The sequence below is a fragment of the Gorilla gorilla genome, chromosome 1 (genome assembly GCF_029281585.2).
Source record: "Gorilla gorilla gorilla isolate KB3781 chromosome 1, NHGRI_mGorGor1-v2.1_pri, whole genome shotgun sequence".
NCBI lineage: Eukaryota > Metazoa > Chordata > Mammalia > Primates > Hominidae > Gorilla > Gorilla gorilla.
In genome coordinates this window covers 85,382,257-85,402,383 of record NC_073224.2, presented here as the reverse complement: position 1 = coordinate 85,402,383, position 20,127 = coordinate 85,382,257, and the positions used below count along the sequence as shown (strand labels likewise).

Below are 20,127 nucleotides of genomic sequence, written 5' to 3'. Positions count from 1 at the left end.
GGCTGAGGCAGGAGAATCACTTGAACCTGAAAGGCAGAGGTTGCAGTGAGCCCAGATCGTGCCACTGCACCCCAGCCTAGGCAAAACTCCCCAACTCAAAAAAAAAAAAAAAGACAATTCCTGTGCTTGCTTTAGCACCCTATGCTGCCTCTCACCACTTACTGGGGATCACCGAGAAGAAAGAAAAACATGAGTTCATGCTCACTGATATGCTCACTGAGCATTTTGAATCCCTGGTTCCCTCTAAAATCCTTTCTTGATGAATCATGTATGCCTGGGTCAGACAGGCTTCTCCCTATCTCCCCAGCCTTGCTTTTCCCGCTTATAAGTAGGTTCACTACTCTATCATTCCCCCTCCTGCAGGCTGCCTCTCCCCCTCAACTTTCTGAGTCAATGCTGACTGAGGTGGAAAGCACACAGCAGTGTAGCTTTAAATATGGCCCATGAACTACTTTCATTAAAACCACCTGGGTGGGTAGTTTCAAATGCAGAGTCCTGAACTTCTGGCCTGTCTATCCTAAAAACTGTATATTTTAACAAATTTTCCAAATGATACATATAGTTCTTATCATGTACCAGACATTGTTCTAAGCACTTTATATATAACTAATTTAATACAACAACCTACGAGGTAAGGATGATTATTATCCTCATTTTACAGATGAGGAAATTGAGGAAAATGAGTTATATAATTTGCCTAAGCTCATAGCTACGATAGGATGGAACCAGGATTAAAACTGGGGCAGGTCTTCCTTCTGGAGTCCCCACACTTAACCACATATTACACTGCTGCACCCACCTAAAGTTAGAGCATCACAGACATTACAGATTACAATGGAGGTTACCTGCACACACTTCTCAAGAAAAACAACAAAGAACATGAAAATAAGGTCATGAATGTAATTCTGAAGAATTTTTTTTTAAAGAAAAGGTCACACAGTCCTTCCAAGTTTTGTTTTATTTTTTAGAAGTTACCATTTTCTAACTTCTCTATTTAATATTAACTAGGGGCTTTAACTTTGTGAACTTATATCGACTTGTAGATTTATGTCTGATAAAGATGCAAATAGGCCAGGTACTGTGGCTCATGTCTGTAATCCTAACATTTTAGGAGGCCAAGGCAGGGGGATTGCTTGAGCCCAGGAGTTTGAGACCAGCCTGGGCAATATAGTGAGACCCCATCTCTACGGAAAATTTAAAAACTGGTAGAGTGAGGTGGTGCATGTCTGTGGTCCCAGCTACCGGGGGGCTAAAATGGAAGGATCACTTGAGCCTGCGAAGTTGAGGCTGCAGTGAGCTGTAATCATGTTACTGCACTGTGGTCTAGGCAACAGAGCTATACCCTGTCCCAACAACAACAACAACAAAGATGCAAATGAATTATCTCCAGTAAAAGACATCATTCCAAAGGTTACAGTTTACTGCCAGGTAAGACATTAGTCAGCTTTGTTTCTAACTTAGAAAATTTATTCTAACATTTGTTTATTTAATTCTCTATAAATACCCTTAAAACCAGCTTTATTGTAGTTTTCCCCTGACTAATAAAATTATTAAATCTTTGACATGTGCTCGTTCTACGTTTGCAAAAAAAGTTATGATTTTAGTTTGCAAAAAAAGTTATGAAAATTACACTTTTACACTCCAGACATGGGTAAATCATTTACGAGAATTCTTCTGACATAGTATTTTTCACAGTCAATTAAGTCTGGGGAGAAGTGCTTACTTGGTACCAACTACTGCTCCAAAATAGCTGGCAGCATGATGATGCCAACGAAAGGGCATGGACTGAAGCTAAATGGGTCTATTTTCTTTTCTTTTTTTTTTAGACAAGGTCATGCTCTGTCTCCCAGGCTGGAGTGCAGTGGTGTGATCATAGCACACTGCGCACACTGCAGCCTCTGACTCCTGGGCTCAAGGGATCCTCCCGCCTCAACCTCTGAGTAGCTGGGATAATAGGTGCAAGCCACCATGCCCAGCTGTCCTCCAAAGTCTATGTGGTACTTCCTTAAATTTTTAGCTGGTACTCAGCCCTCCCCTGAACACTGATGCAGAAAGTTGCTCAAATCAGTCTCACATGAAAGTAAAACATTTTCTGATGGCTGGAGGACCACAGCACAGCGGCAAATTTCCTGATAGAAGTCACCTGCCTACTTGAGTCCCAAGGACTAAAATGTCACTCAATTTCTTCAAGGCTGATTTCCATCAGTGAATTGAATGTTCCAGTGTCAGCCACTGACTCAGTTGAAGGTAAGCTTGCCATCCATGTACTGTGACTCAAATATCAGCCTCTGTAATTAAGAGTTCTCCAGGGTCTCCTTTGTTTTTTGCTTTTTGATCTTTTTTCTTCTTGTGGAGACAGCGTCTCCATATGTTGCCCAAGCTGGTCTCAGACTCCTGGGCCCAAGCCATCCTCCCTCCTCTGCCTTTCTGAGTGCTGGGATTACAGGCATGAGCCACCGTACCTGGCAGAGTCTGCTTTGAACTTGAGTCCACAAAGCAATTTTGTTCTCTTCTGCATATGTTTCCTACCAGTACTGATACTTAATGCCTTCTCATTAAGTTACAGGTTAAGATCAACATTTACTCAGTTTGACTCTTCCAGAGAAATAATTTGCATTTGTAACTACAAATATTTACCAATGGTCACGATTAGAATCTCCCCTATCTAAAGGTATATTTTTTTTTCTGCGAGAAGATTTTAAAATATGAAATTGATTTAAATGTAAGAAGGTATTATTACTATTAATTAAGAACCTGGGCCAGGTGTGGTGACTCACACCTGTAATCCCAGCACTTTGGGAGGCTGAGGCAGGAGGATCACGAGGTCAGGAGTTCAAGACAAGCCTGGTCAAGATGGTGAAACCCTCTATCTACTAAAAATACAAAAATTAGCTGGGCCTGGTGGCGGCCACCTATAGTTCCAGCTACTCAGGAGGCTGAGGCAGAGAATTGCTTGAAGCCGGTGGGTGGAGGTTGCAATGAGCTGAGATCAAGCCACTGCACTCCAGCCTGGGTGACAGAGTGAGACTCCATCTCAAAAAACTAATTTGTATGAGAGGTCAGTTAGGTATGCATGCAAGTCACCTAAGAAAGCAGGCAAAGATAAGCCTTCATATTCTTGAGACTTTTCAAGTGTCTCATCTGACACTGCAGAATTCTTTCTGGCATTTTTGCAATTTAACCATTTAGCATTAGTATGAGCGAAGTTTGACCAGCAGGCCATATGCTGCCAACCAAAGCTTGCAATGCAGCTTAGAATTTAATTTCAGGAATCCTTTAATCCTAATAATGGAGAAACTGAGATTCACTTAGGTAAACTCAGCCTAGACCTAATTTGACCCTTGACAGTCAACGATTTCTAATCAGGTCTTGCAGACAGAGAAGGACCAATCAAGTGCAGCAGGCTGAACTGCTGTGTGTACAGGTTATGGCAAGGAGTAATTGGAAAATCCAGTCTGAGCCTGTACTTGGGCCTTTATAAGGGGTCATGGTTCAAGCTGAAGCTGACAGTTTCTCTCAGAGCAGCAGCTATGAGTCTTGCACCTCCCTGGTTGAGAATGAAACACAGTTCCCAAGAACAATTCGTAATCCCATTACATTTTAAAAATATAATTAAACGGAATCTTGGTGGGTGGGTGGCAAGATGACCGAGTAGGAACAGCTCCAGTCTGCAGTTCCCAGTGAGATCAACGAATAAGGTGGGTGATTTCTGCATTTCCAACTGAGGTACCCGGCTCATCTCATTGGGAGTGGTTAGACAGTGGGTGCAGCCCACGGAAGGTGAGCCAAAGCAGGGTGGGGCATCACCCACCCGGGAAGCACAAGGGGTCAGGGAACTCCCTCCCTTAGCCAAGGGAAGCCATGAGGGACTGTGCCTTGAGGAATGGTGCACTTTGGCCCAGATACTACACTTTTCCCACAGTCTTGACAATCCGCAGACCAGGAGATTCCCTCAGGTGCCTACGCCACCAGGGCCCTGGGTTTCAAGCACAAAACTCGGCGGCCATTTGGGCAGACACCAAGCTAGCTGCAGGAGTTTTTTTTTTTTTTTTCATACCCCAGTGGAGCCTGGAATGCCGGCAAGACAGAACCGTTCACTCCCCTGGAAAGGAGGCTGAAGCCAGGGAGCCCAGTGGTCTAGCTCAGCGGATCCCACCCCCATGGAGCCCAGCAAGCTAAGATCCACTGGCTTGAAATTCTCGCTGCCAGCACAGCAGTCTGAAGTAGACCTGGGACTCTTGAGCTTGGTGGGGGGAGGGGTGTCTGCCATTACTGAGGCTTGAGTAGGCAGTTCTTCCCTCAGAGTGTAACCAAGCCACCAGGAAGTTTGAACTTGCAGGAGCCCACCGCAGCTTGGAAAGCCGCTGTAGCCACCCTGCCTCTTGAGATTCCTCCTCTCTGGGCAGGGCCTCTCTGAAAGAAAAGCAGCAGCCCCAGTCAGGGGCTTGTAGATAAAACTCCCATCTCCCTGGGACAGAGTGCGTGGGGGAAGGGGCAGCTGTGGGCACAGCTTCAGCAGACTTAAACATTCTTGCCCGCCGGCTCTGAAGAGGGCAGTGGATCTCCCAGCACAGTGCTCAAGCTCTGCTAAGGGACAGACAAGGTCCTCAAGTGGGTCCCTGACCCCCATGCCTCCTGACTGGGAGACACCTCCCAGCAGCGGTCAACGGACACCTCATACATGAGAGCTCCTGCTGGCATCTGGCGGGTGCCCTCTGGGACAAAGCTTCCAGAGGAAAGAACAGGCAGCAATCTTTACTGTTCTGCACCCTCTGCTGGTGATATCCAGGCAAACAGCGTCTGCAGTGGACCTCCAGCAAATTCCAACAGACCTGCAGCAGAGGGGCCTGACTGTTAGAAGGAAAACTAACAAACAGAAAGGAATAGCATCAACAACAAAAAGGATGTCCACACAGAAACCCCATCTGAAGGTCACTAACATCAAAGACCAAGGGTAGATAAATCCACAAAGTGAGGAAAAACCAGCACAAAAAGGCTGAAAATTCCAAAAAACCAGAATGCCTCTTCTCCTGCAAAGGATTAAAACTCCTCACCAGCAAGGAAACAAAACTGTACAGAGAAAGAGTTTGACGAATTGACAGAAGTAGGCTTCAGAAGGTGGATCACAACAAACTCCTCCAAGCTAAAGGAGCATGTTCTAACCCAATGCAAGGAAGCTAAGAACCTTGAAAAAAATGTTAGAGGTATTGCTAACTAGAATAACCAGTTGAGAGAAGAACATAGATGATCTGAAGGAGCTGAAAAACACAGCACGAGAACTTCGTGAAGCATACACAAGTATCAATAGTTAAATCAATCAAGTGGAAGAAAGAATATCAGAGACTGAAGACCAACTTAATGAAATAAAGCATGAAGACAAGATTAGAGAAAAGAGAATGAAAAGGAAGGAACAAAGCCTCCAAGAAACATGGGACTATGTGAAAAGAACAAACCTACATTTGATTGGTATAGCTGAAAGTAACAGGGAGAATGGAATCAAGTTGGAAAACATTCTTCAGGATATTATCCAGGAGAAATTCCCCAACCTAGCAAGACAGGTCAACATTCAAATTCAGAAAATACAGAGAACACCACAAAGATACTCTTCAAGAAGAGCAACCCCAAAACACATAATCATCAGATTCACTAAGGTTGAAATGAAGGAAAAAATATCAAGGGCAGCCAGAGAAAAAGGTTGGGTTACCCACAAAGGGAAGCCCATCAGACTAAAAGCGGATCTATCTGCAGAAACCCCACAAGCCAGAGAGAGTGGGGGCCAATATTCAACATTCTTAAAGAAAAGAATTTTCAACCTAGAATTTCATATCCAGCCAAACTAAACTTCATAAGTGAAGGAGAAATAAAATCCTTTACAGACAAGCAAATGCTGAGAGATTTTGTCACTACCAGGTCTGCTTACAAGAGCTGCTGAAGGAAGCACTAAACATGGAAAGGAACGACCAGTACCAGCCACTTCAAAAACATACCAAATTGTAAAGACCATTGACACTATGAAGAAACCACATCAACTAACAGGCAAAATAACCAGCTAGCATCATAATGACAGGATCAAATTCACACATAACAACATTAACCTTAAATGTAAATGGGTTAAATGCCCCAATTAAAAGAAAGACTGGCAAATTGGATAAAGAGTCAAGACCATCAATGTGCTGTATTCAGGAGACTCACCTCACATTCAAAGACACACATAGGCTCAAAATAAAGGGATGGAGGAATATTTACCAAGCAAATGGAAAGCAAATAAGTAGGAGTTGCAATCCTAGTCTCTGATAAAACAGACTTTAAGTCAACAAAGATCAAAAAAGACAAAGAAGGGCATTACATAATGGTAAAGAGATCAATGCAACAGGAAGAGCTAACTATCCTAAATACGTATTCATCCAATATTGGAGCACCTAGATGCATAAAGCAAGTTCTTAGAGACCTACAAAAACACTTAGACTTTCAAACAATAGTAGTAAGAGACTTTAACACCCCACTGTCAATATTAGACAAATCAACAAGACAGAAAATTAACAAGGATATTCAGGACTTGAACTCAGCTCTGGACCAAGCAGAACTAACAGACATCTACAGAACTCTCCACCCCAAATCAACAGGATATACATTCTTCTCAGCACCACATTGCACTTATTCTAAAATTGACCACATAATTGAAGTAAAACACTCCACAGCAAATGCAAAAGAATGGAAATAACAGTCTCTCAGAACACAGTGCAATCAAATTAGAACTCAGGATTAAGAAACTCACTCAAAACCACACAACTACATGAAAACTGAAAAACCTGCTCCTGAATGACTACTGGGTAAATAACAAAATTAAGGCAGAAATAAATAAGTTCTTTGAAACCAATGAGAACAAAGATGCAACATACCAGAATCTCTGGGACACAGCTAAAGCAATGTTTAGAGGAAAATGTATAGCACTAAATGCCCACAGAAGAAAGCAGGGAAGATCTAAACTCAACACCCTAACATCACACTTAGAAGAACTAGAGAAGCAAGAGCAAACAAATTCAAAAGCTAGCAAAAGATAAGAAATAACTAAGATCAGAGCAGAACTGAAAGAGATAAAGACACAAAAAAACTCTTCAAAGAAATCAATGAATTCAGCAGCTGGTTTTTTGAAAAGATTAACAAAATAGATAGACTACTAGCCAGACTAATAAAAAACAAAAGAGAGAAGATTCAAATAGACACAATAAAAAATTATAAAGGGGATATCACCACTGATCCCACAGAAATGCAAACTACCATCAGAGAATACTATAAACACCTCTATGCAAATAAACTCGAAAATCTGGAAGAAATGGATAAATTCCTGGACACATACCCCCTCTCAAGACTAAACCAGGAAGAAGAGGAATCCCTGAAAAAATCAGTAACAAGTTCTGAAATTGAGGCAGTAATTAATAGCCTACCAACTAAAAAAAGCCCAGGACTAGATGAATTCACAGCTGAATTCCACCAGAAGTACAAAGAGGAGCTGGCACCAGGCCTTCTGAAACTATTCCAAACAATAGAAAAAGAGGGACTCCTCCCTAAACTCATTTTATGGGGCCACCATCATCCTGATACCAAAACCTGGCAGAGACACAACAAAAAAAGAAAATTTCAGGCCAACATCCCTGATGAACATCTATGTGAAAATCCTCAATAAAATACTGCCACAACAAATCCAGCAGCACATCAAAAAGCTTATTCACCACAATCAAGTCGGCTTCATCCCTGGGATGCAAGGCTGGTTCAACACATGCAAATCAATAAATGTAATCCATCACATAAACAGAACCAATGACAAAAACCACATGATCATCTCAATAGATGCAGAAAATGCCTTTGATAAAATTCAACACCGCTTCATGCTAAAAACTCTCAACAAACTAGATATTGATGGAACATATAACAGTAACAGCTATTTATGACAAACCCACAGCCAGTATCATCCTGAATGAGCAAAAGCTGGAAGCCTTCCCTATGAAAACCAGCAGAAGACAAGGATGCCCTCTCTCACCACTCTTATTCAACATAGTATTGGAAGTTCTGGCCAGGGCAATCAGGCAAGAGAAAGAAATAAAGGGTATTCAAATAGGAAGAGAAGAAGTCTAATTGTCTCTGTTTGCAGATGACATGGTTATATATTTAGAAAACCCCATCGTCTCAGCCTGAAATCTCCTTAAGCTGATAAGCAACTTCAGCAAAGTCTCAGGATACAAAATCAATGTGCAAAAATCACAGGCATTCCTATACACCGATAATAGACAAACAGAAAGCCAAATCATGAGTGAAGTCCCATTCACAATTGCTACAAAGAGAATAAAATACCTAGGAATATAACTTACAAGGGATGTGAAGGACCTCTTCAAGGAGAACTACAAACTACTGCTCAAGGAAATAAGAGAGGACACAAACAAATGGAAAAACATTCCATGCTCATGGATAGAAAGAATCAATATTTTGAAAATGGCCATACTGCCCAAAGTAATTTATAGATTCAATTCTATCCCCATCAAGCTACCACTGACTTTCTTCACAGAATTAGAAAAAAACACTTTAAATTTCAAAGGGAACCAAAAAAGAGCCCATATAGTCAAGACAATCCTAAGCAAAAAAGAACAAAGCTGAAGGCATCTTGCTACCTGACTTCAAACTATACTGCAAGGCTACAGTAACCAAAACAGCATGGTACTGGTACCAAAACAGACATATAGACCAATGGAACAGAACAGAGGCCTCAGAAATAATGCCACACATCTACAACCATCTGATCTTTGACAAACCTGACAAAACCAAGCAATGGGGAAAGGATTCCTTATTTAACAAATGGTGTTGGGAAAACTGGCTAGCCATCAGCAGAAAACTGAAACAGGACCCCTTCCTTACACCTTATACAAAAATTAACTCAAGATGGATTAAAGACTTAAATGTAAGACCTAAAACCATTAAAACCCTTGAAGAAGCTGAGTACGGTGGCTCACACCTGTAATCCCAGCACTTCGGGAGGCTGAGGTGGGCAGATCACGAGGTCAGGAGATTGAGACCTTCCAGGCTAACAAGGCAAAACCCTGTCTCTACCAAAAATACAAAAAATCAGCTGGGTGTGGTGGCAGGTGCCTATAGTCCCAGCTTCTCAGGAGGCTGAGGTAGGAGAATGGTGTGAACCAGGGAGGCAGAGCTTGCAGTGAACTGAGATCATGCCACTGCACTCCAGCCTGGGTGACTGAGCAAGACTCCATCTCAAAAAAAAAAAAAAAAAAACTCTAGAAGAAAACCCAGGCAATACCATTCAGGACATAGGCACGGGTAGACTTCATGACTAAAACACCAAAAGCAATGGCAACAGAAGCCAAAATTGACAAATGGGACCTAATTAAACTAAAGAGCTTCTGCACAGCAAAAGAAATATCATGAGAATGAACAGGCAACCTACAGAATGGGAAAAAATTTTCCCAATCTATCCATCTGACAAAAGGCTAATATCCAGACTCTACAAAGAATTTAAATTTACAAGAAAAAAACAACCCCATCAAAAAGTGGGCAAAGGATATGAACAGATACTTCTCAAAAGAAGGCATTTATGTGGCCAACAAACATATTTTTAAAAAGCTCATCATCACTGGTCATTAGAGAAACGCAAATCAAAACCACAATGAGCTAACATCTCACCCCAGTTAGAATGGTGCTCATTAAAAAGTCAGGAAAAAACAGGTGCTGGAGAGGATGTGGAGAAATAGAAACACTTTTACACTGTTGGTGGGACTGTAAACTACTTCAACCCTTGTGGAAGACAGTGTGGCAATTCCTCAAGGATCTAGAACTAGAAATACCATTTGACCCAGCCATCCCATTACTGGGGATATACCCAAAGGATTATAAATCATTCTACTATAAAGACACATGCACGTGTATGTTTATTGCCAGACTGTTCACAATAACAAAGACTTGGAACCAACCCAAATGTCCATCAATGATAGACTGGATAAAGAAAATGTGGCACATATACAGCATGGAATACTATGCAGCCATATAAAAGGATGAACTCCTGTCCTTTGCAGGGACATGGATGAAGCTGGAAACCATCATTCTCAGGAAGCTAACACAGGAACAGAAAACCAAACACCACATATTCTCATTCATAAGTAGGAGTTGAACAATGAGAACATATGGACACAAGGAGGAGAACATCACACACTGGGGCCTGTCAGGGGGTGGGGGTTAGGGAGAGATTGCATTAGGAGAAATACCTAATGTAGATGATGGGTTGATGGGTGCAGCAAACCACCATAGCACGTGTATACCTATGTAACAAACCTACGTGTTCTGCACATGTATCCCAGAACTTAAAGTATAATAAATAAAAAATACATACATGTGGATACATGTATATATATACATACATAAAAATAATATATATGTTAAAGGCATTTTATCTTCTGTAAATTATCATAGAATTCATATATTTAAACATAAAATTATAATTCAAATGAAATAATGCAATATTAAGAAGCATTTTGAGGCAAACCTTGTTTCACAGGATTGTTCGAGGAAATTTAAAATAAGCTAGTTGTAATAGTCTCTTGCGCAATGTTAAAATGTGTTCAAAGGTCAGCATTATAGTTAGATACTTCTGTTCGCAATTTCTGGAAATTTATCTCCTCAAAAGGAAGTCCTTCAAGTGAAGGGGGAAATCTCTTTTTTTTTTTTTTCTTTTTGAGACAGAGTCTTTCTCTACCACCCAGGATGGAGTGCAGTGGTGCGATCCCGGCTCACTGCAACCACCACCTCCCAAGGTCAAGCGATTCTCATGCCTCAGCCTCCCGAGTAGCTGGGATTGCAGATGTGTGCCACCACACCTTGCTAATTTTTGTATTTTTTAGTACGGATGGGGTTTTGCCATGATGGCCAGGCTGGGGTTGAACTCCTGGCCTCAAGTGATCTGCCTGACTCGGCCTCCCAAAGTTCTGAGATTACAGGCATGTGCCACAGCACCCAGCCTGGGAAATCATTTTATTTAAAAAAGACTGAGCTTCATATATTGTACTTTCTACTTTAATAATAATACATATGATAACTTAAGAGGGAATAAATGAAGTTCAAAAGCATTTCTTTTCCTTTTCTTGGCCCACCCATATGCATACATGTTCTAACACATTCACCTCTATGAATTGGGTTTACTCTAAGTGTTCAAACCAACTTGTGAATCTCTATGGGAATAGTAATCACAGTGCTTACCATTTACCCTGCAGGAGAAAACCAGAACTATACCCCCTCTACACATGCATACAGTTCATTTGAACTCATTCTACTTGTACCAAGCAATCTAGCCTCCCTTGACCACTCTCAATTAATTTTCAGGTACCTGTGAGCAACAGTTCAAAAGGTCAGATGTAATGATCCCTGACCGTGGCAAATGCAGTAATAGACAAAAGCAGAGAAGAGGAACACCCAAAAGAGAAGAGAGAGAGAGGCAGACACTACGAGCAGAATGGTAGAGGCCCCTAGGTCATGTGGAAGAATTAAAACAGTTTCAATAATCCTTGAAAACACCATCAACTTGAAAGACAGAAAACCAAACAACCACAATAGCACAGCATTCTGGGGCATCTAACACAGGACATCTGAGCCTCTCAAGCAGTAGTCTGGGAGTGAAACAATGCATTATAGCATAGATCTGTCATCAAGGAATTTTAGCTGAACTAAATAATCATCTTTTGAGAATAAATTTGATTTCTGAAAGCAGTTAAAAATCACTTACTCTGGCCAGGCATGGAGGCTCACACCTGTGATCCCAACACTTTGGGATGCCAACATGGGAGGATTACTTGAGGCCAGGAGTTTGAGACCAGCCTAAGCAACATAGCAAGACCCCGTCCCTACAAAAAAAAAAAAAAAAATGTTTTTAATTAGCCAGGCACAGTGGTGTGTACCTGTAGTTCTAGCTACTGGGGAGGCTGAGGCAGAGGGTAACTCGAATTCAGGAGTTGGAAACTACAGTGAGTCAAGATCACACCCCTGCACTCCAGCTTAGGAAACAGAGTGAGACACAATCACAAAAAAAAAAAAAAAAAAAAAAAAAAAAAAAAAAAAAAAAATCACTTAGCTGCAGTAAGCAACTAGAAAAAAATAAAAATTAAAAAAATTTGAAATCACTTAGACCCCAATTTGCATGAGTTAAGATATGAAGACAAACTGAGAAATGTTATTTCAATTAATAATAAAAGCTTTTGTGGTAATGCTTTATGGGACATAAAACAAACAAAACACAAATAAATAAATGCAAGCTTCGCTTGAGCTCAGGAGTTCAAGACCAGCTTGGGCAACATGGCAAAACCCTGTCTCTATAAAAAACACAAAACTTAGATGGGTGTGGTGGCTTGTGCCTGTAGTTCCAGCTACTCAAGAAGCTGAGGTAGGAGGATGGCTTGGGCCCAGGAGGCAGAGGTTGCAGTGGGCTAAGATCAAGCCACTGCACTTCAGCCTGGACGATAGAGCCAGATTCTGTCTCAAAAAACAAATTAAAAAACTAAAAATAAAAGCTGACATAATGAAACTGGTTTACTTTCGTGATTCCAAACAAGGAATTCTAAAAATGACTGGAGAAAGGACACTTGGTTAAATTAAATAGACTGTCCACCTATTCATTTTAAATTATTTTCTAGGGCGTTCAATAAAAAGCAATATTATTAAAACTTCTGGTTGAACATGGCAGGTGGAACACAGGTAATTATTTTTATTTCATCTCTTTGGAACCCCATCAAAACAAAAAAATGAGAGACAACAGCAGATGAGCAATGTCATCACATTTTCAGTAGATAGAAAGCAGATGGAAGAGTACTAACAAAGTGGAGAAAGTTTACAACCTGAATTATAATAGACATAAATACCACAAGAAAGAATCCACAGAACCTTGGAAAAGCTCAGGATTTAATAGCATCCAGCACAGCAAAGGGAAAGGATGGAACAAGTGGACAAAGCCAGATGGGCTCTAAATTTAGAGTATTTTTTCTGGTTTTATTTTTGTTTTGTTTTGAGATATGATCTTGCTCTTTTGCAGTGGCTGGTCTTGAAATCCTGGCCTCATGGAATCCTCCTGCCTCAGCCTCCCAAGTAGCTGGTATTACAGGTGTGCACCAGAACATCCAGCTTAAAGTCTCTACTCTGGATGAGCTCCAGATTGCTTTCCCCTGCCTGCACCCACCAACAGCTGGGCAGAAGAGTGGTCTTTTTTCCCTGGAAGGTCTGAATGGCTCCAGAGAAAAATTCCTGGTACTAACTCCCAGCAAAAAAGTTAGGCTCTCAACCTGATTACCTCACGATAAATCCCACTACTTAAAAAGTCCTCCACAAACATATAAAGCTGCAAATCAATAGTTTGGAGCTGTGCTCTTAAAACATGAACAGAAGGTAAAGAGTCAACAGACATTTAAGGAAATCATATAATACAGAAGGCAGAGATGAAAACAAACACACAAAAAAGAACTTGGAGAAAATAAAAACAATGCACAAGCTGCCAGGCACAGTGGCTCACGCCTGTAATCCCAACACTTTGGGAGGCCGAGGCAGGCGGATCACAAGGTCAGGAGTTCAAGATCAGCTTGGCCAACATGGTGAAACCCTGTCTCTACTAAAAATACAAAAAAAAAAAAAAAAATTAGCCAGGTGTGGTGGTGCATGCCTGTAATCCTAGCTACTAGGGAGGCTGAGGCAGGAGAATTGCTTGAACCTGGAAGGTGGAGGTTGCAGTGAGCCAAGACTGTGCCACTGCCCTCCAGCCTGGGTGACAGAGCACGACTCCATCTCAAAAATAAATAAATAAAATAAAATAAAAATAACAATAATGCACAAGTTAACATCAAAAGAACTGTAATCCCTGTCCTCTGAGAGACAAAAGGTAGTATTGCATCCAAAAAACAAGAACAGAATACTATTGTAAAAAGAAAAATAGAACAAGAAAGAGCTTGCAGAAATTAAAAATAGGAATGAAAATTCAGATAAAGACGAGGTGGAACAAAAGGTAAAATGGTGAGCAATTAAAAAAAACTAAGGAAAGTATAATATCTGTCTAGAAGTTTGAACATTTGAATAACAGGACTTTCAGAAGAAGTCAGAAAGCAAGATAAAATTATCAAAGGAATAGTGGGCAAAGGATATGAACAGACACTTCTCAAAAGAAGACATTTATGCACCCAATAGACACATGAAAAAATGATCATCATCACTGGCCATCAGAGAAATGCAAATCAAAACCACAATGAGATACCATCTCACACCAGTTAGAATGGCAATCATTAAAAAATCAGGAAACAACAGGTGCTGGAGAGGATGTGGAGAAATAGGAACACTTTTATACTCTTGGTCGGACTGTAAACTAGTTCAACCCTTGTGCAAGACAGTGTGGTCATTCCTCAAGGATCTAGAACTAGAAATACCATTTGACCCAGCCATCCCGTTACTGGGTATATACCCAAAGGATTATAAATCATGCTGCTATAAAGACACATGCATATGTATGTTTATTGCGGCACTATTCACAATAACAAAGACTTGGAACCAACCCAAATGTCCAACAATGATAGACTGGATTAAGAAAATGTGGCACATATACACCATGGAATATTATGCAGCCAGAAAAAAATGAGGAGTTCATGTCCTTTGTAGGGACATGGATGAAGCTGGAAACCATCATTCTGAGCAAATTATCACAAGGACAGAAAACCAAACACCACATGTTCTCACTCATAGATGGGAACTGAACAATGAGAACACTTGCACACAGGGTGGGGAATATCACACACTGACTTTTAAAAGTCAGCGTTGGAGACAGAAATTATGAGCTCATGCCTGTAATCCCAGCACTTTGGTAGGCCAGGCAGGTGAATTACCTGAGGTCAGGAGTTCGAGACCAGCCTGGCCAACATGGTGAAACCCCGTCTCTACTAAAAATACAATTAGCCGGGTGTGTTGGCGGGCACCTGTAATCCTAGCTACTCAGGAGGCCGAGGCAGGAGAATCACTTGAACCCGGGAGGTGGCGGTTGCAGTGAGCCAAGATCTGGCCACCGCACTCCAGACTGAGCCTGGAGTCTCAGAGTGAGACTCTATCTTGAAAAATATATATAAAAATTGTAAGCCACACATTCCTACCAACTCTAATAGAAAAGGATATTATGTATAAATCTGAAACTCAGTCATCTTGCTTACTCTCGTCCCTGGAACTGCATCCAAGTGGAGATGCCTAGCAAGTAGCTGGATATGCCTGGGGCTCTTGAGAGATGGTGAGTTTTCATAAGGAGAACACTGGGTGATATAGAACATGGCAGTCTGTAAATGTTACACCAACAGTATGTCTTAAAATATTGTTCTATGTATTAACAGATTAACTCAAATCACTAAAAGCAATTCTAGGAGGGACCAAAATAATCCAGTAAAAATAAGCAGGTCCTTGATGTTCTAGAAGGACTGCATATCACTTAGAAATCTTCTCTTAATATTATCCCTCTCAAATGAGCTTTTAGCAAGAGTTTGACTCCCTACAGATATGTAGTCACTTGAGGAAGTCTCTCTCCACACATTGATGATCAATTCTGCCAATGTATACAGAAACCTTTGGACAACAATGAGAGCCCAAACTTCTATACCATAGAGCTTGCCTGTAATACCTTTGGCCTAGACGATTCTCTAAGCTCATGTTACCAATTATACAACTGGTAAAAGGAAAAAAGAAAAACGTCAATGAAGTGTTTTTATTTTCATCTTAGCAGTGTACTTTGTGGTGGACACTTCCAGATATTCTAATTGCAGCATGTAATCCTGGGTAATTGAATGAATTTGCCTTCTTATTTATTTCGTATAGACCAACTAACTGTTGGAAATATCTACTGAAAATGAATATATAAAATAGGTATATTTCCTGCTGTCATGGATGGAAACTAAATAAGCCATCACAAAATATATAATTACAGATTGTATGGCCGGATGCAGTGACTCACACCTAATCCCAGCACTTTGGGAAGCCAAAGCAGGTGAATTGCTTGAGCTCAGGAGTTGGAGACCAGCCTGGGCAACATGGTAGAACCCCATCTCTACAACAACAACAACAACAAAAATTAGCTGGGCATGGTGGCACACACACCTGTGGTGCCATCTACTCCAGGAGGCTGAGACAGATGGATTGCTTGAGCCCGGGAGGCAGAGGTTTCAGTGAGCTAAGATTGTGCCACTGCACTCCAGCCTGGGTAATAGAGTGACAGCCACTCTGTCTCAAAAAATAATAATAATAATAATAATTACAGATTGTGAAAAATGCTTTGAAAGAACAGTCCAGTAGAGAGAATGACAGAGCAACTGTCAGGCCTCTGAGCCCAAGCTAAGCCATCATATCCCCTGTGACCTGCACATATACATCCAGATGGCCTGAAGCAACTGAAGAACCACAAAAGAAGTGAAAACAGTCACTTCCTGCCTTAACTGATGACATTCCACCATTGTGATTTGCTCCTGCCCCATCCTAACTGATCAATTGAACTTGTGACATTCCTTCTCCTGGACAATGAGTCTCATGATCTGCACCTCGTGACCCCCGCCCACAAGAGATAATCACCTTTAACTGTAATTTTCCACTACCTACCCAAATCCTGTAAAACCGCCCCACCCCATCTCCCTTTGCTGACTCTCTTTTCAGACTCAGCTCACTTGCACCCAACTGAAATAAACAGCCTTGTTGCTCACACAAAGCCTGTTGGTGGACTCTCTATGCATGGACTCATGCGACAGTAACCTAGTTTAAACTGTGAATGGGGTATATCAAGGAACAGCTCTTTGAGAAAGTGAGGTTTAAATTGAAACATAAAGAATGAGTAATACCTCTTCCAATAAAGAACGTAGGATTAGGCCTATTCCAGGCAGAAGTACAGCACGCAAGCATTCCCTGAGACAAAAAAAAAAGGTTAACATTGCTGAAAATAGGCCTTTAGGGCTGGAAATCAGTCGGCAAGAAGATGGTCAGGGAAGGATTCTGAAGTCAAAGCCAAATAAAGCAAATAAATGAAGACCTTATTAGGTCACTGTACAGAGTTTTGATTGTACCTAAGTATTATAAACAAAAAGATGACATAATTTATGTTTCTAAAATTTAAAAAGTGCTACAGAGGGATTTTATAACAATCACCCACTTTAAGCCAGTTTAAGGAATTTTAGTAAATTTACACAATTGTGCAACCATCGTTGCAGTCACCCAAAGTTCATTTGTGCCCATTTGTGCCTGTTCGTATCCACCCACTGCCCAAGGAAACCACTAATCTGATTTCAGTCTCAGTAAGTTTGCCTTTTCTAGAAATTTCTTTTTCTTCTTTCTTTTTTCTTTTTTTCTTCGAGACAGAGTCTAACTCTGTTACTCAGCCTGGAGTGCAATGGCACAATCTCGGCTCACTGCAACCTCTGCCTCCTGGGTTCAAGCAATTCTCGTGCCTCAGTCTCCCGAGTAGCTGGGACTACAGGCATGTGCCACTATGCCCAGCTAATTTTTGTATTTTCAGTAGACATGGGGTTTCACCATGTTAGCCAGCCTGGTCTTGAACTCCTGGCCTCAAGTCATCCATCCGCCTTGGCCTTCCAAAGTGCTGGGATTACAGGCATGAGCCACTGCACCCAGCCAGAATTTTCATTTGAATTAAATACACTGTGGAGTTTTGCGTCTGACTTGTTCTATTTAGCACAATGTTTTTGAGGATCATCAGTATTGTTGAAGCTGTCCTCAAAAGGTTAACAAGAATTCTGGAGAAAAATATAGTTATAATTAAGCATTAATCAGGTTGCACTTTGACCCACTTTCTTGTAACCAAAAGTCACATAACACTAGAAACTGACCATTTGCATTCCCAGTTGTTCCTATAGATAGGATTTCTGATATTAGGATCATTAGGCTTTCAAGAAATGTTTAAGCAGATCCTTAATTCCAGCAGAACAGCTGACAGCAACCAGATTAAAGACCCCAAAGAGGAACCAAGTCAGCATGAGAATAGTTTCTTCATCTCCCTGCCCCATGACTTCACCCTGCACTCCTACCAATCAACAATCTCCACACTTCAGCCCACTCTGAAACCCTTAAAAACCCTACCTCCAAGCTCCTCAAAAAGATGGATTTGAGGTTTCATCCTGTCTCCTTGTTCAGCAGCCTTATGATTACAACTCTTTTTCTGCTGCAACCTGGTGTCTCAGTGCATTGACTTGTTATGTGCATGGGGCAGTGAACCTATTACAATTACACTGTGTGTATCAACAGTTTGTTTCTTTTTATTGCTGAGTAGCATCCGGTGGTATGCATATAGCACATGTTGTTTATCCTTCACCAGTTGATGGACATTTGGATTGCTGGCTATTACAAAAGGCCACTGTGAACATTCATCTGCAAGTATTTGTGTGGACATATGCTTTCTTTCTCTTGGGTAGAATCCTAACAGTGGAATTGCTAGGTCCTATGATAAGTTCCTGTTTAACTTTTTAAGAACTTGAACTGTTTTCCCAAGAGGTTGCACCATTTTGCATTTCCATTAGAAATGTATGGGGCTTCCCATTTCCCTACATCTTTACCAGCACTTTTTATTGTGTCTTTTTTGCTTTGGTCATTCTAATGGGTGCATAGTGGTATCTCTCTGTGGTTTTAGTTTACATTTCCCTAAGCAACAAAAACATTGAATATCTTTTCTTTTCATGTGCCCATTTGCCAGATGTATATATTCTTTGGCGAAGTGTCTATTCAAATATTTTGGCCATTTTTTAGATTGGGGTTTTAGTCTTACTTTGAGTTATTTTGAGTTATAAGAGTTCTTTATCTATTCTGGATATTACACCTGATTAGAAATACACTCTCCTCGTGTATGGCTCACCTATTTTCTCGCTGTTTAGGAATTTGAATAGATGGGGATATGAGTTTGCACGTTATGCAAGTTATAAAGCCACTCCCTTAGTACAGGCAAAAGATGTTGGTTTAAAAATGGGGGAAGTAGAGGCCAGGGACAGTGGCTCACGCCTATAATCCCAACACTTTGGGAGGTCAAGGCGGGTGGATCTCTTGAGTCTGGGAGTTCAAGACCAGCATGGGCAACAAGGCAAAACCCTATCTCTACAAATAATATAAAAATTAGCCGGGCATGGTGGTATGTGCCTATGTGTCCAGAATTGGTGAGTTCTTTTTCTTGCTGACTTCAAGAATGAAGCCGCAGACACTTACCGTGAGTGTTACAGTTCTTAAAGATGGTGTGTCTGGAGTTTGTTCCTTCAGATGTTCAGATGCGTCCAGAGTTTCTTCCTTCTGCTGGGTTTGCTCATGGTCTCACTGACTTCAGGAGTGAAGCTGCAGACCTTTGCTGTGAGTGTTACAGCTCACAAAGGCAGCGCGTCTGGAGTTGTTTGTTTCTCCCAGCGGGTTTGTGTTCTTGCTGGCTTCAGGAATCAAGCCGCAGACCTTTGTGGTGTTACAGCTCATAAATGCAGTGCAGACCCAAACAATGAGCAGCAACAACATTTCTTGCAAAAAGCAAACAAATAAAGCTTCCACAATGTGAAGAGACACCTAGCAGGTTGCCTCTCCTGGCTCAGGCAGCCTGCTTTTATTCCCTTATCTGGCCCAACCAACATCCTGCTGATTGGTCCATTTTACAGAGAGCTGATTGGTCCATTTTACAGAGAGCTGATTGGTCAGTTTTATAGAGAGCTGATTGGTCTGTTTTCACAGAGTGCTGATTGGTGCATTCACAATCCCTGAGCTAGACACAGAGTGCTGATTAGTGCATTTACAATCCTCTAGCTAGACATAAAAGTTCTCCAAGTCCCCAACAGATTAGCTATACACAGAGTGCTCATCGGTTCACATACAATCCTCCAGCTAAACATAAAAGTTCTCCAAGTCCCCACCCGACTGAGGAGCCCAGCTGGCTTTACCTAGTGGATCCCATGCTGGGGCCACAAGTGGAGCTGCCCCCCAGTCCTGCGCAGCATGCCCACACTCCTCAGCCCTTGGGCAGTCTATGGGACCAGGCACCACGGAGCAGGGGGCGGCGCCTCTTCAGGAGGCTCTGGCGGCACGGGAGCCCACAGGCAGGGGTGG

At 41.5% G+C, this 20,127-nt stretch overlaps 1 long non-coding RNA gene across 1 annotated transcript in view; it reads right to left on the bottom strand.

Annotated features, from left to right (window-relative positions):
* The window catches only part of LOC129531535 (uncharacterized), a 45,192-nt gene extending 25,585 nt beyond the window's left edge, over positions 1–19,607 (bottom strand). Inside the window, exon 1 of the long non-coding RNA XR_008676767.2 lies at positions 19,252–19,607. This is a non-coding gene — a long non-coding RNA (uncharacterized lncRNA). The remainder of the gene's footprint in view (positions 1–19,251) is intronic.
* Between the last annotated feature and the right edge of the window lie 520 nt (positions 19,608–20,127).